Genomic DNA, 25,694 nt, shown 5'->3' with positions numbered 1-25,694 from the left:
GTATACTGTGAGATTCTGCAGCTGCAGAACATCTTCTACAGTATATACTACAACCTGTTATCTCTGTTATCGGAATAAACCAATCTTCCTGGTTAAGTGTTGTTGTGTGGACTAACATCCCTATCCGAAACTGCAACACTCTGCCAACAGAGGTACATAATAAATAAAAGTTCAGCTGATTAAAGAAAGGAGTACTTTTATTAAATATAGAGAAGAATGCACAGTACAGAGAACAGCGTGAACTTTACAAAGCTAAAAGGCTCAGAGAATTACACAATGTGGAAATTCGCCATGGAGATGCAGCTTAAGTGGGAAAAGTTGTGGAAAGTCACAATTGAGTCAAGAGCAGACCCAAACCCAGTTGAAGTGGATAGAGCCATCGGGGTGATGGGTTTTGTCGTGGAACAACATGTTTACTCCATTATCAGTGGGAAAGTGTCAGTCAAAGACACGTGGGAAGCTCTGCAAATGGCATATGAGGATAAAGGTCTGATGAGAAAAATAAACTTGAGGCATATGCTGTATGGGACAAAGTTAAGTGCCTGTAAATACATGAACGATTATATTGATAAAATACTGTCAGCAGTTGCCATCTGTGGGGCACAGGTGAATGATGAGGAAGTGGCGGTGGCGATGTTACAAAATCTGACACCAGAATTCAATTTCCTGGTAGTAGCTTTGGAGTCTAATGATGCCAAGCTGACAACAGAAATTGTAAGAGCCAAGCTGCTGCAGTTCCAAGAACGTATTCCTGTCGAGACACATGATGAGGGTTCTGCCTTATTCACAAAAGGTCACAAAAGGTCACAAGGCGGGGCACAAGGCCTCAGATTGCAGACTGAAAAATTGAAGTGGTACGCAGAAGAAGCGTGACAAACCAAATGAGTCAGCACTGAATGCATTGAATCATTAGACTTGAATGTAGCAGATGGTCACAAGAAGGATTGCTAGTACATGGACTTGGGGGCAACTAGGCATTTCAGTTGTTATCAGGAATGCTTCAATTCACAGACAGCATGTGAACCTATTACAGTAAAAGGGATTGGAGACAAAGTCCTTACTGGTTCAAAATTGGGAACAATCACAGTGCGTCTAAGAATTAATGGTGAAAGTTATTACGGACATCCAAGACATCTTGTTCGTGCCAGAATTGGGAAGCAATCTCACTGCTATAAGTGTCCTGGAGAAAAAGGGTTACAGAGTCCAGTTTGCAAAGGGCAAATGTATTGTCCAAAATGAGAAAGGGACTGTAATTGAATCAGCAACCCAATGCAACAAACTGTATGTCTTGGACACTGAGCAGTGTTCTGCAATGGCGGCCTCTGATTCAAACCAGTCAAAGGAGATGTGGCACAGTCACCTACATCATCTGGGATATGACAATGTCCAGAAACTACTCTATGGAATGGCAACTGGAATCACTGTAATACTGAGAGATCTGTGTGTGAGAGTTGTATAAAAGGAAAGCATACTAGCACCCCATTTCCTAAGTTTACTAGTAGAGCGGAAATACCACTAGCCCTAGTGCATACTGACGTATGTGGTCCAATGGAGATGGAATCAATAAGTGGCTACAGGTATTTTATAACATGTATTGATGATGCCACAAGGATGATACATGTATATTTCATGATAGCTAAAAGTGAAGTTGTCAATAAAATTGTGGAATACAAGAACCTGGTGGAGACTCAGACGGGTCTGAAATGAAAAGTCTTGACATCCGACAATGATGGAGAGTATGACAACAGTGTGTTAGTACAGTTCCTGAAGAAATGTGGCATACAGCATTAACTAACAATTGCTTACATGCCAGAACAAAACGGTGTGAGTGAGCATGCAAATCGTTGAGAGAGCACGGACTATGTTGAATGTCCCAGGCTTGGAGAAAAGCTTTTTGGTGGAAGCAGTGTCTACTGCAGTATATCTTAAAAACCGTGCACCCACAGTAGCCATAAAAGGCAAAATGCCACTGGAGGCATGGTCCAAGAAAAGGCCAGTTGTCAATCATCTACGTTTCTTCGGCTGTAAAGCTTATGCACATATACCTAAGGATAAAAGATGTAAATTAGATTCAAAGTCAGTGGACTGTATTATGCTAGGATACTGCGAGGAAAGCAAAGGATACAGGCTTTGGAACATTATAAACAAACATCTTCTAAAGTCTAGAGATGTGGTGTTCCATGAGACAGCACCAATCACTGGAACAGTGGAACAAGAATCAGAGCAACAATATGTAACACTGGATGTACAGACAGCAGAGAAACAGAAGTTCCATGAGGAGCACTAAAGGTGTTCCATCCAAAAGATACAGTGAGGAATATGCAAATATAGCTTACTGTGAACCCCAAAATATACAGCAAGAAAACTCAAGTAGCGACTGGAAAGAATGGAAGTCAGCAATAGATACAGAGCTATCAGCTCTGGCTGATAACAGTACATGGACTGTAGTTGACAGGCCAAATAACCGTAAGACAATCAAGAACAAGTGGGTCTTTTGCAGAAAGCTGAATGTGGACGGGACTATTGCCCATTATAAAGCCCGCCTTGTTGCTAAAGAATATATACAAAAATCCGGGATCGACTACAGAGAGATCTTTTCATCTGTCACAAGGTACAGCACTATGAAGGGAGAACGCGATAGACCATCAGCATTGCCATGTAGTTTTGTTCATTTAAACTCAATGGGGTAAATTTACTAAGGTCCCGATTTTGACCGAGATGCCGTTTTTTCATCAAAGTGTCATCTCGGTAATTTACTAAACTCAAATCACGGCAGTGATGAGGGCATTCGTAATATTTGGAAGTCCTAGGAAAAAATCACGAATGAATACACCATCGGTCAAAACGCGGCTGTTTAAGTATGAATCTCGGTCATTTACTAAGAAGTGCAAAGCCAAAAAAAAACAAAACACTGCCGTGAAAAATTACAACTCGTAAAAAGTGCTTTAAAAAAACAGACCTGCTTTTTTTATCCGTGATTGGATAGGCATGCACGGATCCATGAGATCCGTGCATGTATATCAGTGGGAAGGGGTGGGAAAGTGATTATTTTCTCAAAAAAAATTGCGTGGGGTCCCCCCTCCTAAGCATAACCAGCCTCGGGCTCTTTGAGACGATCCTGGTTGCAGAAATATGGGAAAAAAATTGACAGGGGTTCCCCCATATTTAAGCAACCAGCATCGGGCTCTGCGCCTGGTCCTGGTTCCAAAAATACGGGGGACAAAAAGAGTAGGGGTCCCCCGTATTTTTAAAACCAGCACCGGGCTCCACTAGCTGGACAGATAATGCCACAGCCGGGGGTCACTTTTATATAGTGCCCTGCGGCCGTGGCATCAAATATCCAACTAGTCACCCCTGGCCGGGGTACCCTGGGGGAGTGGGGACCCCTTCAATCAAGGGGTCCCCCCCCCAGCCACCCAAGGGCCAGGGGTGAAGCCCGAGGCTGTCCCCCCCATCCAATTGGCTTGCGGATGGGGGGCTGATAGCCTTTTTTGAAAATGAAAAGATATTGTTTTTAGTAGCAGTACTACAAGGCCCAGCAAGCCTCCCCTGCATGCTGGTACTTGGAGAACCACAAGTACCAGCATGCGGCGGAAAAACGGGCCGCTGGTACCTGTAGTACTATTACTAAAAAAATACCCAAAAAAAGACAAGACACACACACCGTGAAAGTAAAGATTTATTACATACATGCACACAAACATACATACATACTTACCTTATGTTCACACGCAGGTCGGTCCTCTTCTCCAGTAGAATCCAAGGGGTACCTGTTGAATAAATTCTACTCACCAGATCCAGGGTCCCAGGGTCCTCGGGGCAACCATTTGTAATCCAGGTACTTGAATAAAATAACAAAACGGATACCCGAGCCACGAACTGAAAGGGGCCCCATGTTTTCACATGGGACTCCTTTCCCCGAATGCCAGAAACCCACTCTGACTTCTGTCTAAGTGGGTTTCTTCTGTCTTATATCTTTAATTTTCTAAGGAAGGGAGGGCAAAGTATAAAGGAAAAATATCAGGATATATTGGCACAATAGCTGCATTTGATGGTACTATAGAGGACTGGGCTATGTATATTGAGAGAGTGTAATTGTATTGTTCAGTTAATTCAATGCAAGAAGACAAGAAGGTACCAGTCTTGCTCGGTGTAATGGGTGCCCAAACATACAGTTTGCTGAGAAATTTAATAGCACCTGAGAAGACAGCCAACAAGTCATGTACTGACATTGTGGACATTTTACAAAATACTTAAACCCTAAACCATTAGTGATTGCTGAAAGATTCTGGATTCACAGAAGGAATCAATCTGAAAGTGAAAGCATTTCTAAATACATTGCAGAGCTTAAATACTTTGCAGAGCTGAGGAACTTATCTGAACACTGTGCATTTGGAGCAGGGTTATCAGATGCTCTAAGAGACCGTTTAGTATGTGGTATGAAAAGTGCAAGTATACAAAAGAAATTGCTGGCTAAGCCTGACCTGACCTTAGAGCGAGCACTGTCCATAGCTATTTCAATGGAGACTGCAACCAGGGATGCATCAGAATTGCAACAAAAGGGACCAGAATGTACTCATCCAGTTCATTGGTATCAGAGACAGTCCTGTGTTTGCTGTGGGAAGTCCTCACATGATGCCAGTCAGTGCTGGTTTAAAGACTAAGGGCCAAATGTAATAAAGTGAGAGTTTCAAAAAATGAGAGATTTGGTAAGGTTTTGCAGGGTTTTTTTTTAAAAGTGGCAATCATTTACACAGCAAGATCAACCTGGATTTTGCAGTGTAAATGATTGCCAATTTAAAAAAAAACTGAAAAACCTTACCAAATCTCTCACTTTCTGAAACTCTCACTCTATTACATTTGGCCCAAAGTGTGTAGAAAATGTAAGAAAAGAGGCCGTATTGAAAGGGTGTGCCAGTCGGGGAAAACACCAAACCGCTTGCAAGTATCCAAAGTTCCCGAGAGAAAATATACAACATCCCAGGTGCATAAGGTAGCCGACAATGAGTCAGACTCTACTGATAACCACTTTAATATTCTCAATTATATAATTAGATTGGTTGCTTGTTATTAGAGTTTAAAATAGCAAACTACTGTATATGAAAGTTTGCTATTTTAAGCTGTAAAAGGGAATAACAAGCTACCAATATACAATAGTTACATAATTGAGAATACTAAAGTGTTCATTATTTATATAACCTTTTTTTATCACAAGCATCAGCCGCTTCTTTGTCATTACCTATCTCTCAACTCAGCATCCTCATGGCGGTGAAGATCTTCTCTGTCCTCATTCCTGGTCGGTAGTGCTGTCCACAACAGGTCATGGCTTATGCTGCTCATGCCTAGGAGCGGACCAGTGCTCTTTATAAGCTCTATTCCTGTCTATTCCCTGTGTACCTCCAGTCCATTGACCAGTGTGAGCCGCTGGCAGGCAGATCTTCTTGACTGCTTCAGTAGCCGCAGACAGGGGACCTGATGAGCGATGAGCAGGTATTAGTCTGAGGAATTCCTGGCACTGGCCTGTAGCTGTTCCTCAGCTTCTCCTCACACCACCTGCTCACAGTGTGTGCGAGCTACTACGCCTGCAGTGTGGGGGTGCGGTAGTAACTTTAGTGGGTGTTTTGTATTGTGCTGCGGAGTGATGAACCCCATGAGGCTGCATCTGCTTCTGACCATCTCTACAGGTCAGAGGAGCATGTGATGGGCTCCTCCAATCAGAGCTCAGCACCCTTTGCAAAGTCTCCTGGGATTTATTACCCAGTAGTGCACTGGAGTGCAGATTGCAGTGTGCTGTGCCCTGATTCTCTGTTTGTAGCTGCCAGGCCCCATTAACCCTTAAAGCTCCGGTAGCTTGCACATTGCATACTGTGGCAGGAGGAAGGTGGGCCCCTGAGGCTCCTGTCTGTACCGTCTTGAGGAAAATCCATCACTGGGCCTTATTTATCAGTGGAGCAGCTGCGGACATGGCTTGTGGATGGTGCCCAGAATCGAAGTGACTGTGCACACAAGGCCAACCCTCCATGCACACCCCTATGCAAGGGAGGGGGGGGGGTATTAGTTAACAAATGTACGCCATCAATTGCCATTACCTTTGGATGGTAAAATAAATTTCCCAAAAATTTTAAAAATGTAACATACAGAAGTGTCCTCATACATCTTACCTCAATAAGTCACGCAGCCTGGTGAGATGCCTGGCGTGAGTGAGCTGACAGGTCCCGTGCAACTACATTTGCGTTGGGCATCTTTTTGTGCCAAAAATGCATCTTATTAGGATTGTTATGCGATTAAGATGCATTTTAATGGAAAAGGTTGCACGAAAAGACGCTTATTGCTACCAAGGGTGATAACCGTATGTCATGACTAGAAGGGCTGTTTAACATGCAGGGAACCTAGATGTGAGTGGACACATCTGTAGCATCATTATTAATGTTTCTTTGACATTGCTGTAGCAGAAGCGATGAAGCATATTGTTACACCTCATAATGTGATCCAGTGAAAGCATTTTTATGAGTGATGTGATCTGTTAAAATGGGCCCTGAACTTCCGTACCATTGATAATGTGCATTCAGTCTTGTTAAGTGTGAAATAAACTACAGTATGTGCAATGAAAGTAATTACGTGAGCAACACATGGGGTTTATGGTAATTATTAGTGTACATCAGCAAGGCATCATTGGTACTCAAGTCTAAATGGCCTCTAGATGTAAAGCTACAATTAATTTAAAGTCAAAACCAACTTGATTTTGCCTTAAAACTAATTGCTTCTTTAAATCTAGTGGCATTCTCGGCAAAATCATACCAGTGCCTGCAATTCATAGGCTATTACATTTGGTGCAATGTCCTCAGAGTTTGCAAAAAATTTTCTACTGTACCTACATAAAGCTCTGTATTACAGTGTGATAAAGAGGATGCTACATATCTACAAGCATTATTACTGATTGAAATGCCAAACTTTTAGGTGTTTGAATAATATCTACAAAGACACTACTTTAGCTCAAGGGAAGTTTTGGGGAGGTTTTTTTCCTCCTTGTAAGCTGCCTCTTTCAATAAAGTAACTGACGATCAGTGAAACACAATTGATATTGGGGCTTCCCAATACTGCTAGTAAATCTGTCCAAAATATGGACAGATTTACCAGTGACAGTTCCCTTGTTCTTTTTAGCTTTATAAAGAAATAAGAAGCAAAACAGTGCTTTTACTTACCGATATCAATGCGCATACATACAGTCAGCTATTAATAATGGAACTTTGAATATAGTAGTTATGGCGCTGGGGGGGGGGGATGTAGCACTCAAACAAATGATGTAAAACCTATGACAACTGTCGTTTTCAGAGGTTTACTGCAATACATATTAGAGATGTGCGGCGGGCACTTTTCGTGTTTTGTGTTTTGGTTTTGGACCTGGATCCCCGCTCGTGTTTTGGCTCTGGATAGGTTTTGCCAAAACCACCCATTGTTTTTAGGCCAAAAGGTTGCACTGAGGTCGCTGTATGACTAAGCTTAGCAACACAAGTGTGCGGCACAAACACCTGGCCCATCTAGGAGTGGCACTGCAGTGGCAGACAGGAGGGCACTTAAAAAAACTAGGCCCCAAACAGTACATCATGCAAAGAAGTAAAAGAGGTGCAATGAGGTAGCTGTGTGAATAAGCTAAGCGACACAAGTGTGTGACACAAACACCTGGCCCAACTAGGAGTGGCATTGCAGTTGCAGACAGGATGGCACTTAAAAAAACTAGGCCCCAAACAGCACATCATGCAAAGAAGAAAAATAGGTGCAATGAAGAAGCTGTATAACTAATCTAAGCGACACAAGTGTGCGGCACAAACAACATGGGACATGCTGGAATTTGCCCAGATATAATACACGCACAATATTGGTGGCACAGGAGACTCCTCTCTCCAATGTGCGGTCAGCACGGAACATCACTCCTCAGCTGCTCCTAGCAGACCTCCACACAGGACTCTCATCCCCGGTTCACCACCTACTATACACAGCGACAGCGGGGACCCGCCCTCTCCATCTTGTGTTTGCACACAGGAAGAACTGAATACAGGGCTTCTCAGGGTATAAGAACACCAGCAACTTCTGGACATATGGCAGCAGGGGACACCGCCACTGTGATTGGTCACTGGATTGACTGATGTACAAGACACTACCACTGGTCTGATGCAGGACAACACAGCAACACTGTAAGGGACTTATTATACAGCAGCACTGGACATATGGCAGCAGAGGACACCACCACTGTGACTGGTCACTGGACTGACTGATGCACAGGACACTACCACTGGTCTGATGCAGGACAACACAGCAACACTGTAAGGGACTTATAATATACAGCAGCACGGGACATATGGCACCAGAGGACACCACCACTGTGACTGGTCACTGGACTGACTGATGCACAGGACACTACCACTGGTCTGATGCAGGACAACACAGTGACACTGTAAGGGACTTATTATACAGCAGCACTGGACATATGGCAGCAGAGGACACCACTGTGACTGGTCACTGGACTGACTGATGCACAGGACACTACCACTGGTCTGATGCAGGACAACACAACAACACTGTAAGGGACTTATACAGCAGCACTGGACAGATGGCAGCAGGGGACACCACCACTGTGACTGGTCACTGGACTGACAGATGCAGCTAAGACACTATACTGGACTGAGCAGCACAAGACAGCACAATAATCGCCACCCCACTTTCCCACCTGCACAGACACTGAGAACGGAGACACGTTCTTTCACTACTCTCAACAGGACTGGAGTGAAAGTGGCGGCGATGCGCGGCTCCTTATGTGGTATCCAAACCCGGCGAGAATCCGACAGCGAGATGATGACATTTTGCCTCATTCTGGTTTCCGAGTCAGGCGGGAAAACCCAAGCCGGACTCGGATCTGGGCACAGGTAGTGAAGTTTGGTAGGGTTCGGTTCTCTGAGAACCGAACCCGCTCATCTCTACTAAAATCACAGAATTTGGGGGTAATTTTGATCCTACAGTATTATTAACCTCAATAACATTCATTTCCACTCATTTACAGTCTATTCTGAGCACCTCACAATATTGTTTTTAGGCCTAAAAGTTTTACTGAGGTGGCTGTATGACTAAGCTTAGCAACACAAATGTGCGGCACAAACACCTGGCCCATCTCGGAGTGGAACTGCAGTGGCAGACAGGATGGCACTTAAAAAAACTGGGCCCCAAACAGCACATCATGCAAAGAAGTAAAAGAGGTGCAATGAGGTAGCTGTATGACTAAGCTAAGTGACACAAGTGTGTGGCACAAACACCTGGCCCATCTAGGAGTGGCACTGCAGTCTCACTGCACTAATGGCGGATACCAGACGCACGTCTAACACCAACATAGCTGTTAAGGCCTCAGTTATCCGCTTTGCAACCGGATGACTGCTGTCATATTTCATCTTCCTCGCAAAGGACTGTTGGACAGTCATTTGCTTAGTTGAAGTAGTACAAGTGGTCTTTCAACTTCCCCTCTGGGATGACAATTGACTCCCAGCAGCAACAACAGCAGCGGCAGCAGTAGGAGGAAGTGGTTATTGATATTTCCTTATTTTATCCTCCAAATTTTTGTTCTCCATTATTTTTCTGGAGTTATATAAAAAAATGCAGCACAGGAGAGCGTAACTCTACACCACACAGGGCAAACCCTGTAAAAATGATTTGGATTAAATATTAATAACCTCTTTATTTGGAGTAAACAATATACAGCACAGGACAGCACCACTGAACTTATGTGGCAGCACCACTGTACTGGACTTATACGGCAGTACCACTGGACTGGATTAATACGGCAGTATCACTGGACTTATAGGGCAGTATCACTGGACTTATACGGCAGTATCACTGGATTGGATTTATACGTAAGTACCACTGGACATATACGGCAGTGCCACTGGACATATATGGCAGTACCACTGGACTGGATTTATACGGCAGTACCAGTGGATTTATATACGGCAGTACCACTGACATATATACGGCAGTATCACTGGACTTATACGGCAGTACCACTGGACTGGATTTATACAGCAGTACCACTGAGTTTTATACAGCAGTGCCAATGGACATATATATGGCAGTATTTTGGGGGGGTTTGCGGAGAAGCAAAAAGACTGTTTTTATCTCTCTGGGGCACACTTTAAATCTAATGGTAAGAATATATTATATTAAGCGGTAAGTATAGGTTACACAGTGGATATGAATTTAATTTAAAACTTAACTTTTATTAATTCATGTAAAAAAAATTCTAAACAGATGATAACAAAAAACTTCTGTGAAAATATTAAAATATTATTAAATATATTGCTCACTCTTGATCAGTTAGGTCAGGCATGTCCAAACTGCGGCCCTCCAGCTGTTGTGAAACTACATATTCCAACATGTCAGAGAATGCTAAAGCTGTCTCAGGCCATGCTGGGATGTGTAGTTTCTCAACAGCTGGAGGGCCGCAGTTTGGACATGCCTGAGTTAGGTGATCTAGTGCTTCTGTACACACCTACTGTATCCAAGGTGAGTACAATTAAACAATGTTTATCAGAGCGAAAATCTGTATTTTTCAGTTCCCTCAATCAGCTTATGAGATTTGTATGCATGATCATAAGAGAGGAACAGAAAACAGGTTTGATGGCTCCAAACTGCTACAGGGTAACCAGTTGAGTTAACATTTAGTACAGTGTAGCATCCATACTTGGGAAATTGGTAAAAATTGTGTGATTAAATTATGCCCCACTTATATTAGAAAGAGTGTAAGAGAGTATTAGAGAACCAGTCACTTCTGCTTTTGCCCATCTGTTACCATCGAATGGGCAATGAGAGAGTGTTTGCACCCAGATAATCTGGTTATGAAGAAAGTACGTGCTTTCCTGGGTACGGGAATGGATTGCACTATCTCTTAATACTACAGTACTTGGTATTCCCAGAAGGTCTCTCTTTCTGGTACTGACCAAACCCAGCACTGCTTGGCTTCCAAGATCCAATATGATCGGGTATATCCAGTGCGGTATGACTGTAGATAATTGGTAGGGAATATTGGTTTGCATGCAGGAGTACCCAAATTGGATGAGAGAGTGTTATGGAGTTAAGAGAAGTATTTAGAAAGTAAGGTAAGTATTGGAAATGAGTGCTCGAAAAGCAAGGTAAGTATTAGACCTGACAAATCAGGACTTCCGGTTTGGCACCCCACTTCCGGGATCTCTTTGACAGGGCTCCGACAGGCTGACTCCTTTCTCCAATGCGCGGTCAGCAAGGAACATCGCTCCCCAGCTGCTCCTAGCAGACCTCCACACAGGACTCTCATCCCCGGCTCACCACCTACTATACACAGCGACAGCGGGGACCTGCCCTCTCCATCTTGTGTTTGCACACAGGAAGAACTGAATACAGGGCTTCTCTGGGTATAAGAACACCGGCAACTTCTGGTATTGTATGAATAGACACTACAGTTGTATACTTATGCCCACCAGTGATCCCAGGTACTGTAGTATTAAGGGATAGTGCAATCCATTCCCGTACCCAGGAAAGCAGAAGTGTACTTTACTTTCTTCATAACCAGATTATCTGGGTGCAAACACTCTCTCATTGCCCATTCGATGGTAACAGATGGGCAAAAGCAGAAGTGACTGGTTCTCTAATACTCTCTTACACTCTTTCTAATATAAGTGGGGCATCATTTAAGAACACAATTTTTACCACTTCCCCAAGTATCGATGTTACACTGTACTAAGGGGGTCATTCCGAGTTGATCGCTCGCTAGCTAGTTTTAGCAGCCGTGAAACGCTATGCCACCGTCCACTGGGGAGTGTATTTTAGCTTAGCAGAAGTGCGAACTCTTGTGCAGCCGAGCTCTACAAAAACAGTTTGTACCACTGTACTGGATTTATATGGCAAGACCACTGGATTTATACGGCAGTACCACTGGACATATACGGCAGTATCACTGGATTTTATACGGCAGTACCACTGGACCGGATTTTTACGGCAGTACCACTGGACATATACGGCTGTATCACTGGACATATATGGCAGTACCACTGGACTGGAATTATACAGCAGTACCAGTGGATTTATACGGCAGTACCACTGGACATATACGCCAGTATCACTGGAATTATACGGCAGTACCACTGGACATATACAGCAGTATCACTGGAATTATACGGCAGTACCACTGGACATATACGGCAGTATCACTGGACATATACCGCAGTATCACTGGACTGGATTTATACGTAAGTACCACTGGACATATCACTGGACATATACGGCAGTACCACTGGACTGGAATTATACAGCAGTACCAGTGGATTTATACGGCAGTACCACTGGACATATACGCCAGTATCACTGGAATTATACGGCAGTACCACTGGACATATACAGCAGTATCACTGGAATTATACGGCAGTACCACTGGACATATACGGCAGTATCACTGGACATATACCGCAGTACAACTGGACTGGATTTATACATGAGTACCACTGGACATATACAGCAGTATCACTGGACATATATGGCAGTATCACTGGACTGGATTTATATGGCAGTACCACTGGATTTATAGGGCAGTACCACTGGACATATACAGCAGTACCACTGGACATATACGGCAGTATCACTAGACTTATACGACAGTACCACTGGACATATATGGCAGTATCACTGGACATATATGGCAGTACCACTGGACTGGATTTATACAGCAGTACCACTGGACATATACAGCAGTACTACTGGACATATATGGCAGTACCACTGGACTGGATTTATACGGCAGTACCACTGGACATTTACAGCAGTATCATTGGAATTATACGGCAGTACCACTGGACATATACAGCAGTATCACTGGACTTATACGGCAGTACCACTGGACTGGATTTATACGGCAGTATCACTGGACTTATATGGCAGTACCACTGGATATATACAGCAGTACCACTGGACTTATACAGCAGTACCACTGGACATATACGGCAGTATCACTGGACATATACGGCAGTATCACTTCATATATATAGCAGTATCACTGGACTTATACGACAGTACCACTGGACATATACAGCGGTATCACTGGACTTATACAGCAGTACCACTGGACTTATACAGCAGTACCACTGGACTTATACAGCAGCACAGGGACACCACCACTGGACTGATGCAGGACAACACAGCACCACTGCAATGGACTGGACTTATACAGCAGCATTGGACATATGGCAGCAGAGGACACCACTACTGTGACTGGACTGATGCAGCACAAGACACCACCACTGGACTGATGCAGCACAACACAGCACCACTTGACTGGACTTATACAGCAGTGGACATATGGCAGCAGAGGACACCACCACTGTGACTGGACTGATGCAGCACAAGACACCACCACTGGACTGATGCAGCACAACACATCACTTGAATGACACACATAAGACAGAGCAGGTCGCCACACCACTTTCCAGCACAGACAGACACTGAGGAGAGAGACACGTCCTCTCGCTACACTCTCCAGGACTGGAGTGAAAATGGTGGCGACGCACAGCTCCTTATATTGAATCCAAAACCCATGAGAATCCGACAGCGGGATGATGACGTTTTGCCTCGTACTGGTTTCCGAGTCTGGTGGGAAGTCCCGAGCCGGATTCGGATTGTGATGTTCGGTAAGGGTTCGGTTCTCAGAGAACCGAACCCGCTCATCTCTAATACATATGGATCATGTAATAAAATGATACATATGCCGATATAAGAAATCTGTTGCTGGCTACTGGCTGTTATGAGCTGCCGAAACGGCTCGTCTTCCCAGCAGGTCCCGGCTGTTACTAGGTAAACCAGGACACCACATCAATCTGTCACACTGCCCGATGGTCCCAGCTGCAGCTGAGTCTACCTGCAGCACTATAGCTGCATGAAATTTTCATTAGAGGATCTTCCCACTCCGGCTTCCCTGATTTCTCTTAAAAGGCAGTCAGTCCTGCATCCCATTGCCAGTTATAGCATATACCTCTGTGTAAGTTGCTGGTCTGTATTCTGGAATCCAGAACCCTGGTGACCTTCCTGCTATTGCACTACCATGTCCATGTACTCAGAGATTGCACTCATGATTGGAACCCAGCTCCTGCCACTGCTACTTGAAACCACTGTAGGTTAATAGCCTCTGCCTTTCACAGTTTGAACAATCTCTCCTATTATAACACCTGCAAGCTAATATTACCGTGCTTCACTGTAACTACTTATACTACCTCCCACAGTGTCTCTCCACCTCCTGTTGCTGGTACTATTTGCTTCAAGCCTAGGCCCAGTCTGCCCTGCAAATTAACCTAGTAAGTGCTGTCTAGTGGTCTCCTGCCAAATGCATAAGCCCCTACTGCTTTGAGGTTTAAGATCTGGCGGCATCCATGTGTACTGGTGTGTGCACAAAACACTAATGGAACAACAGGTGGTTGTTATTGGCAGAAGACCCTTACTTGTGTCTCCAGTGGTGTCATGCAATTGTACTGGAGTTACATAATACTGGCACTGTCATTCCCATAAAATTCTATAGGGTCTGCAATGTGCTGGAAATCAAAGCTTTTTGGAGCATCTGCATGAAAGGCAATGCCTACTATAGACAACATTGCCTATTGGAGAATATAGGCTTCTTATCATTCTCTGTCCCCCTAAGAATTGCGCATGTGTTGACTGACTGCTGTGCATACGCAGCAGGACAACTGGTTCATAAACCTACAAGTCCTCTCTACACAACACCAGCTCTTAGCTTACCCGTAAGCATGAATACCTGACCCCCACCTGACCCCCGGAACAGCTCTTGCTGGAATAGCTGTCCTGGCGAGGTAGGTATTTATGCTTAGCAGCAGTGTTATATACACTAGTATGCATGTTGAATCATGTAGTTTATATGATACAAGATATATTCTGCCTCAATTCTGAGTTGGACACAAGTGGCAATGCATCTCAGGAATTTCAGCATACTGTGCGTGCGCCAAAGAAATACGTCAAATCAGACTTAAGTACAGTACATGGAAGGAGTTCACTCGTGCGTTCAGCTTGATCTTTCTTTTGATAGACCACTCTGTATATGAAATAGGCATTTCTGAGTGGTGACTGGAATGCGACCCTATAAAGACATGGATGTTTTCCATCTAGTAGGAATGTCATAGGGGTGTCGTGGGCATGTAGGCCAACTTATATACTCGTCCGTAGTATCCAGACGGAGGTAGGGCACTTTTTCAACAAACAATGGGCAGCAAAGGCTTCCACATGATGTAATAGCATCTTATTTCTGCATACACGGGTGGATTCTCACACTATTAAATTAAGAAATGAAGAAGGCATCTTGGGCCTAATTCAGACCTGATCACAGCAGCACTGCAGGTGGGGCAATGTGCACTGTAGGTGGGGCAGATATAACATGTGCAAAGAGAGAGAATTCGGTGGGGTGTGTTTAAACTGAAATATAAATTGCAGTGTAAAAATAAAGCAGCCAGTATTTACCCTGCACAGAAACAATATAACCCACCCAAATCTAACTCTCTCAGCACATGTCTCTTTTCTGCACCCCCCCCCCCCCCTCCCCTGCAATGCACACAGGGCCGGATGAAGCCTGGTGGGGGCCCTGGCAATGAAGTTGTGGGGGCCCACACTACAGTAGATGACAAAGACCCCTGAACCCCCCTTACACACACACACCCATGCTACACACACACACACCACACACACAGACATACGCTACCTGTCCAGCAAGTGGCAGAGCAGCGGATGCGTGAGTCAGTGCCCTCACACCCAGGAGCGTAGTAGTCTCCCCTCTCCCGGTGGCTCAGCTGTTCATTAACAGTGCCACCGAGGAGGTGTTCCTTGCACAGCATTTCATAGTCTCTCGGGATGCTGCATTGAAATCCTGCGAGACTATGAAATGCTGTGCAAGGAACACCTCCTCGGCGGCGCTGTTAATGAACAGCTGAGCCGCCGGGAGGGGGGAGACTACTACGCTCCTGGGTGTGTGGGCCCCAAATGTGTGGGGGCCCTGGGATGACCGCCCCTTTCGCCCCTCCCTTAATCCGGCCCTGAGTGCACATGGTTTTGTTCATTAGAGAACAGTTTTGCTGCTGTGATCAGGTCTGAATTAGGTCCCTCAACAACATAAACTTGTATACCAAATGACATAATTACATCACCAAGCAAAGGATTTGGGTGAAACAAAGCACAGAAACTAAAAGCAGAAGAAAATATACAGCTGAAAACCTTTGAAAACTTTGCTCATCTCTAATTACAATCACTAAAGTATGGTAATAAGAAAGAGAAAAATAAGTAAAGTAGTCTTACAGTATAAAGTTCACAAGCTGTGACAATCTCATAGAAAATAAGCCTATGACTCAAATTCAAATAAATAAAAGGAAATATGACTGTGAAAATGCTATACCTAAAGAATTAAGCCACAGGAAGTAGGAAGATTTAGTAGAATCATTCCACCAATTAACAAAAAAGTCTACTAGCTAGATACTGTAAGTGAGAAAATAATATTAAAATGTAGATACAGTAACAGTATGCCATGAAAGCAAACTCGCAAAACAATATGAGAAAGAAATGCGTCTTTCGCTACCTTGTACTGTAATGTTACTAAAGAAAGGCAATACTGTATATAAAATGCATTCCAACGTGTTTTTGAATTGGCTTTATATTAGAGATGTGTGTGGTGTCTCGTGCTTTGGTTTTGATTAGAGATGAGCAGGTTCGGTTCTCACAGATCCGAACTCTACCGGACTTCATGTCACGAGCCCGGATCCGAGTCAGACTCGGGTTTTCCTTCCTGACTCGGAAACCAGAACGATGCAAAACGTCATCATCCCGCTGTCGGTTTCGCGGGATTTGGATTCCATATAAGGAGCCGCGCGTCGCGGCCATTTTCACTCCAGTCTCCGTCCTCAGTGTCTGTGTGGGTGGGAAAGTGGGGTGGCGAGTCTAGTGCTGTCTTGTGCTGCTCAGTCCTGTGTAGTCAGTGTCTTATGCTGCATCAGTCCAGCCAGGCCCGGCGCTACCCGCTCAGAGAAGGGATGCAGTGCAGGGAGGCGCTGGGAGGGAGAGGCGCTCCCCCTGCTCTGCATCCCTTCCCTGCTGCGCAGTCCTGTCCCCCCTGCTGCTGCTGCTGCCAGCTGCTGTGCGGCGCTAGCAGCATGAATAGCCCACTCCCCCCCTCCCCTCACCTGTGTGACAGTGGCTGGGTACATATTAGAGGAGGGGGCGGTGCTACATGGACCGTAATCGGCGGGGCTAAATGGGACAGAAGGGGGCAGAGCTACATGGACCAGGCTGCTGTACTGAGGGAGATAGTGGCTTAGGTAAGTGGAGGGTGAGAGATAAGTGTGTGTGTGTGTGTGTGTATGGTGGGTGGGTGTGTATGGTGGGTGGGTGGGTGTGTATGTGCGTGCGCTTTATGGACGCTACTACTGGGGGGGAATTACGTATAACGACGCTACTACTGGGGGGGCATTACATGTAAGGACGCTACTACTACTGGGGGGGCCATTACGTGTAAGGATGCTACTACTACTACTACTGGGGGGGATTACGTATAAGGATGCTACTACTACTGGGGGGGGGCATTACGTATAAGGACGCTACTACTACTGGGGGGGCATTACGTATAATGACGCTACTACTGGGGGGGGAATTACATGTAAGGACGCTACTACCACTGGGCGGGCCATTACGTGTAAGGACGCTACTACTACTGGGAGGGCCATTACGTGTAAGGACGCTACTACTACTGGGGGGCCATTACGTGTAAGGACGCTACTACTACTGGGGGGGCCATTACGTGTAAGGACGCTACTACTAATGGGGGGCATTACGTATTAGGACGCTACTACTACTGTGGGGGGCATTACATATAAGGACGCTACTACTACAGGGGGGGCATTACGTATAACGACACTACTACTGGGGGGGCCATTACATGTAAGGATGCTACTACTACTGGGGTGGCATTATGTATAAGGACGGTACTACTACTGGGGGCACATTACGTATAAGGAAGCTACTACTACTGGGGGGGCATTACGTATAACGACACTACTACTGGGGGGCCATTACATGTAAGGACGCTACTACTACTGGGGTGGCATTATGTATAAGGACGGTACTACTACTGGGGGCACATTACGTATAAGGACGCTACTACTACTGGGGGGGCATTACGTATAAGGACGCGTCTACTACTGGGGGTGCACTAAGTATTAGGACATTACTACTACTGGGGGGCATTATGTATAAGGACGCTACTACTACTGGGGGGGCATTAGGTATAAGGACGCCACTACTACTGGGGGGGCATTATGTATAAGGATGCTGCTACTACTACTGGGGTGCATTACATATAAGGACGCTACCACTATGGGTGGGGCTTTACGTATAAGATGAATAAGATTGTGCTACATTGTGGCGTCATTTTAAATGGGGGTACTATTGTGTGGCCATGCCCCTTACTTGTGAGACCACACCCCTTTTCCCAGCGCGCGCCAAAGGAATATGGTAGGGCGCAAATTTATCGTTTGCAGGGGGGTGCCGAACACCCTAGCACCGGCCCTGAGTCCAGCCAGTCACAGTGGTGGTGTCCTCTGCTGCTATATGTCCCCAGTGCTGCTGGCTGCTGTATAAGTCCCTTGCAGATTTGCTGTGTTGTCTTGCATCAGACCAGGGGTAGTGTCTCTCTCGTGCAGCGTCAGTCCAGTAACCAGTCACAGTGTTGGTGTCCTCTGCTGCTATATGTCCCCAGTGCTGCTGTATAAGTCCCTTGCAGTTTTGCTGTGTTGTCTTGCATCAGACCAAGGGTAGTGTCTCTCTTGTACAGCATCAGTCCAGTGACCACTCACAGTGGTGGTGTCCTCTGCTGCTATATGTCCCCAGTGCTGCTGTATAAGTCCCTTGCAGTTTTGCTGTGTTGTCTTCAGTGGTGCAAGTAGAAAAAATGTCTTACAGGTACTGTGTGCGCGCGGCAAAGGTGCGCGTGTCAAAAAAATGGGCGTGGTCAAATGCCAAATGGGGCGTGGCCAGTGGAAATGTGGGTGTGATACACATATGGGGAGGGGCAGATACACATATGACCCCCACAGTGCCAGATACACGTTGCCCCACAGTACCAGATACACATTGCCCCACAGTGCCAGATACACGAATGCCCCACAGTGCCAGATACACAAATGCCCCACAGTGCCAGATACACGAATGCCCCACAGTGCCAGATACGCAAATGCCCCACAGTGCCAGATACACGAATGCCCCACAGTGCTAGATACACGAATGCCCCACAGTGCCAGATATACATTGCCCCCACAGTGCCAGATATACATTGCCCCCCACAGTGCCAGATATACATTGTCCCCCACAGTGCCAGATATACATTGCCCACAACAGTGCCAGATAAACATTGCCCCCCACAGTGCCAGATATACATTGCCCCCCACAGTGCCAGATATACATTGCCCACAACAGTGCCAGATATACATTGCCCACAACAGTGCCAGATATACATTGCCCCTCACAGTGCCAGATATACATTGCCCACAACAGTGCCAGATATACATTGCCCCCCACAGTGCCAGGTATACATTGCCGCCCACAGTGCCAGATATACATTGCCCCCCACAGTGCCAGGTATACATTGCCCCCCACAGTGCCAGATATACATTGCCCACAACAGTGCCAGATATACATTGCCCACAACAGTGCCAGATAAACATTGCCCCCCACAGTGCCAGATATACATTGCCCCCCCACAGTGCCAGATATACATTGCCCCCCACAGTGCCAGCTATACATTGCCCCCCACAGTGCCAGGTATACATTGCTCCCCACAGTGCCAGGTATACATTGCCCCCCACAGTGCCAGATATACGTGGCCAAATGCCATATGGGGCATGGCCAATGGAAATGTGGGCGTGATACACATATGGGGGAGGGGCAGATACACATATGACCCCCACAGTGCCAGATACACGTTGCCCAACAGTGCCAGATACACATTGCCCCACAGTGCCAGATACACGAATGCCCCACAGTGCCAGATACACGAATGCCCCACAGTGCCAGATACACGAATGCCCCACAGTGCTAGATACACGAATGCCCCACAGTGCCAGATACACGAATGCCCCACAGTGCCAGATACATGAATGCCCCACAGTGCTAGATACACGAATGCCCCACAGTGCCAGATATACATTGCCCCCACTTTGCCAGATATACATTGCCCCCCACAGTGCCAGATATACATTGCCCCCCACAGTGCCAGATATACATTGCCCACGACAGTGCCAGATATACATTGCCCCCCACAGTGCCAGATATACATTGCCCCCCACAGTGCCAGATATGCATTGCCCACAACAGTGCCAGATATACATTGCCCACAACAGTGCCAGATATACATTGCCCCCCACAGTGCCAGATATACATTGCCTACAACAGTGCCAGATATACATTGCCCCCCACAGTGCCAGGTATACATTGCCCCCCACAGTGCCAGGTATACATTGCCCCCCACAGTGCCAGGTATACATTGCCCCCCACAGTGCCAGATATACATTGCCCACAACAGTGCCAGATATACATTGCCCACAACAGTGCCAGAAATACATTGCCCCCCACAGTGCCAGATATACACTGCCCCCCCACAGTGCCAGATATACATTGCCCCCCACAGTGCCAGGTATACATTGCCCCCCACAGTGCCAGGTATACATTGCCCCCCACAGTGCCAGGTATACATTGCCCCCCACAGTGCCAGATATACGTGGCCAAATGCCATATGGGGCGTGGCCAATGGAAATGTGGGCGTGATACACATATGGGGGAGAGGCAGATACACATATGACCCCCACAGTGCCAGATATACATTGTCCCCCACAGTGCCAGATATACATTGCCCACAACAGTGCCAGATATACATTGCCCCCCACAGTGCCAGATATACATTGCCCCCCACAGTGCCAGATATACATTGCCCACAACAGTGCCAGATATACATTGCCCACAACAGTGCCAGATATACATTGCCCCTCACAGTGCCAGATATACATTGCCCACAACAGTGCCAGATATACATTGCCCCCCACAGTGCCAGGTATACATTGCCGCCCACAGTGCCAGATATACATTGCCCCCCACAGTGCCAGGTATACATTGCCCCCCACAGTGCCAGATATACATTGCCCACAACAGTGCCAGATATACATTGCCCACAACAGTGCCAGATAAACATTGCCCCCCACAGTGCCAGATATACATTGCCCCCCCACAGTGCCAGATATACATTGCCCCCCACAGTGCCAGCTATACATTGCCCCCCACAGTGCCAGGTATACATTGCTCCCCACAGTGCCAGGTATACATTGCCCCCCACAGTGCCAGATATACGTTGCCAAATGCCATATGGGGCATGGCCAATGGAAATGTGGGCGTGATACACATATGGGGGAGGGGCAGATACACATATGACCCCCACAGTGCCAGATACACGTTGCCCCACAGTGCCAGATACACATTGCCCCACAGTGCCAGATACACGAATGCCCCACAGTGCCAGATACACGAATGCCCCACAGTGCCAGATACACGAATGCCCCACAGTGCTAGATACACGAATGCCCCACAGTGCCAGATACACGAATGCCCCACAGTGCCAGATACATGAATGCCCCACAGTGCTAGATACACGAATGCCCCACAGTGCCAGATATACATTGCCCCCACTTTGCCAGATATACATTGCCCCCCACAGTGCCAGATATACATTGCCCCCCACAGTGCCAGATATACATTGCCCACGACAGTGCCAGATATACATTGCCCCCCCACAGTGCCAGATATACATTGCCCCCCACAGTGCCAGATATGCATTGCCCACAACAGTGCCAGATATACATTGCCCACAACAGTGCCAGATATACATTGCCCCCCACAGTGCCAGATATACATTGCCTACAACAGTGCCAGATATACATTGCCCCCCACAGTGCCAGGTATACATTGCCCCCCACAGTGCCAGGTATACATTGCCCCCCACAGTGCCAGGTATACATTGCCCCCCACAGTGCCAGATATACATTGCCCACAACAGTGCCAGATATACATTGCCCACAACAGTGCCAGAAATACATTGCCCCCCACAGTGCCAGATATACACTGCCCCCCCACAGTGCCAGATATACATTGCCCCCCACAGTGCCAGGTATACATTGCCCCCCACAGTGCCAGGTATACATTGCCCCCCACAGTGCCAGGTATACATTGCCCCCCACAGTGCCAGATATACGTGGCCAAATGCCATATGGGGCGTGGCCAATGGAAATGTGGGCGTGATACACATATGGGGGAGAGGCAGATACACATATGACCCCCACAGTGCCAGATACACGTTGCCCCACAGTGCCAGATACACATTGCCCCACAGTGCCAGATACACGAATGCCCCACAGTGCCAGATACACGAATGCCCCACAGTGCCAGATACACGAATGCCCCACAGTGCTAGATACACGAATGCCCCACAGTGCCAGATATACATTGCCCCCACAGTGCCAGATATACATTGCCCCCCACAGTGCCAGATATACATTGCCCCACCACAGTGCCAGATATACATTGCCCACAACAGTGCCAGATATACATTGCCCCCCACAGTGCCAGATATACATTGCCCACAACAGTGCCAGATATACATTGCCCCCCACAGTGCCAGATATACATTGCCCACAACAGTGCCAGATATACATTGCCCCCCACAGTGCCAGATATACATTGCCCACAACAGTGCCAGATATACATTGCCCCCCACAGTGCCACAGTGATTGGCTCACGGGCGGCGCTGATTTGAAAGAAGACATTGAGGGGCAGTGGAGGCGCAGGCTGCGCTCTCCTCCCCTCACATCAGCGGTAGCAAGCGGCGGCCCATCAGTGTGGGTACGGCGTACCCACGGCGAAATTCTTACGGGTACGCCGTACCCACCCGTACCCGCATACTTGCACCGCTGGTTGTCTTGCATCAGACCATGGGTAGTGTCTCTATTGTGCATCATCAGTCCAGTGACCAGTCACAGTGATGGTGTCCTCTGCTGCCTTATATCCAGTTTTACTGGCGTATAATACCAGTGATATTGCTGTATAATTCCCGTGATATTGAATATAATTCTCGGGATACTGGCGTATAATTCCTGTGATATTGCTGTATAATTACAGTGATATTGCCATATAATTCCCGTGATACTGGCGTATAATTACAGTAATATTGGCGTATAATTCTCGGGATACTGGCGTATAATTCCTGTGATATTGCCGTATAATTACAGTGATATTGCCGTATAATTCCTGTGATATTGCCACATAATTCCCGTGATACTGGCGTATAATTCCTGTGATATTGCCGTATAATTCTCGGGATATTGCCGTATAATTACAGTGATATTGCCATATAATGTCTAGTGGTACTGCCATACAGTTCCAGTGATACTGCCGTATATATATATATATATATATATATATATATATATACCCTGTTGCTAAGCGGATTACTGAGGCCAAAACAACTATGCTGGTGTTAGACCTGCGTCCGGTATCTGCCATTGGTGCAGTGGGACTGCTCTGCCAACCCTAGATGGGCCAGGTGTTTGTGCCGCACACTTGTGTCGCTTAGCTTAGTCATACAGCTACCTCATTGCACCTCTTTTTCATCTTTGCATGATGTTCTGTTTGGGGCCTTTTTATATCTGCCCTCCTGTCTGACACTGCAGTGAAACTCCTAGATGGGCCAATTGTTTGTGTCACTTAGATTAGTGATAGAGCTACCTCATTGCACCTCTTTTACATCTTTGCATGATGTGCTTTTTGGGGCCTTTTTTTTTATATCTGCCCTCCTGTCTGACACTGCAGTGCCACTCCTAGATTTTCCAGGTGTTTGTGCCGCACACTTGTGCTGCTTAGCTTAGTCATACAGCTACCTCAGTGCAACTTTTAGGCCTAAAAACAATATTGTGAGGCGTGAGGTGTTCAGAATAGACTGGAAATGAGTGGAAATGAATGTTATTGAGGTTAATAATACCGAAGGATCAAAATTACCCCCACATTCTGTGATTTTAGCTGTTTTTATGTGTTTCTTTTTCAAATATCATCCAGATCCAAAACCAAAACTAAAACTCGAAAGGGTGGTTTTGGCAAAACCATGCAAAACCAAAACACGAGCGGGGAATTAGAACAAAAACCAAAACACAAAACACGAAAAGTGCCCGCCGCACATCTCTAGTTTTGATTCTGATTTCATTGTTGTGTTTTGGTTTCGGTTTTGGTTTTGCAAAGCCACCATCAAAGTGTTTTGGTTTGGAATTCAGATTAAAAATTTTAATCTTGGATTACGGATTTCTTGAAAATTAATAAAAACAGATAAAATCATGTAATTTTTGCAGATTTTAAATCTGATTTCTGAACCACAATGAGATCCAAACTGGGACTCGGTTTTGCAAAATCCAGTACCAGAGCCAGATTTACACACAATATATGAGACCAAGTGGGTTCATATGGGCATTAGACAATGGTGCAGCACTATATACTAGAGATGTGTGCTGGCCCATTTTTGCTGGTTTTGGTGCCAATTCTTCAATGTGTTTTGGTATGAATTTGTTTTTGCCAAAACCACCACTAAAAGCACATAATTTGGGCCTGTTTTTGTTCCTACAGTATTATTAACTTCAATAACATTAATTTCCAGTCATTTCCAGTCAATTTTGAGCACCTCACAATACTGTTCACCAACATAAGTCAAAGGCTGTCTAAACGTAGCAACAGAGCAGCACCGCAAACACATGGCAGTTATTTCTATTTAAAAATTTTTGCAAATAAGTAATGTATTAGCAATAATCTATAAAGACGGGAACTGGTCTAGATACCGGCAGTCGAAATACTGATGCCAGAATTCCCAGGGCCGTAACTAGGTGTGTGCCGATGGTGCCTTGCCCACAGCGCAAGTGCAGTGAAGGCGCACCATCTGGTGCCACATCCCTATGTGCGGCAGTGTTAGTCAGTGATGAAGAAGTGTATTTTAGGCTGTGTGCAGATGCCTATCTCCAGCCACCGCCTCTGTGAGGGACAGGGAGCACGCCATTTGGTGTTACACAGAGCCAGTCGTGCGCGGTGATGCCGCCTGTGAGCCCCACAGCCACCTGTGTCCTTCAGCCGCCTGCTCTATTATATGAGACGCAGCTGATGGCACCTGTGAGCCCTGCTGCTGCCTCTGAACTGGAGAGGGAGCACCGAGCGCTCCTTCAGCCAGGAGACGCGGCCAGTGAGACCCGCTGCGGTGGCATTGGAGAGGGACTGTGAGCGGCTGGAAATAAGTGTCTGCGCCTCATAGTCCTGAATGCTGCATCGTCCCAACAGGTGAAACACACACACTAAAATGGGAGACTCTGCTGCCTAATGTGTACACAAGGGGGACTCTGCTGTCATATGTGTAAACAAAGGGGACTCTGCTGCCGTAATGTGTAAACAAGGGGGACTCTGCCTGCCGTAATGTGTAAACAAGGGGGACTCTGTCTGACGTAATGTGTAAACAAGAGGGACTCTGCCTGCCGTAATGTATCAACAAGGGGGACTCTGCCTGCTGTAGTGTGTAAAAGGAA

General features: G+C 46.3%; 1 protein-coding gene and 1 pseudogene across 1 annotated transcript in view; one reads left to right on the top strand and one right to left on the bottom strand.

Annotated features, from left to right (window-relative positions):
* Window positions 1–25,694, top strand: part of SNTG2 (syntrophin gamma 2) — a 1,009,087-nt gene that overhangs the window by 898,236 nt on the left and 85,157 nt on the right. The window lies entirely within an intron of this gene.
* Window positions 10,931–11,049, bottom strand: LOC134912469 (5S ribosomal RNA; annotated as a pseudogene).

Source organism: Pseudophryne corroboree, chromosome 4, assembly GCF_028390025.1.
Source record: "Pseudophryne corroboree isolate aPseCor3 chromosome 4, aPseCor3.hap2, whole genome shotgun sequence".
Taxonomy (NCBI): domain Eukaryota; kingdom Metazoa; phylum Chordata; class Amphibia; order Anura; family Myobatrachidae; genus Pseudophryne; species Pseudophryne corroboree.
This window is presented reverse-complemented; position numbering and strand designations above follow the sequence as displayed.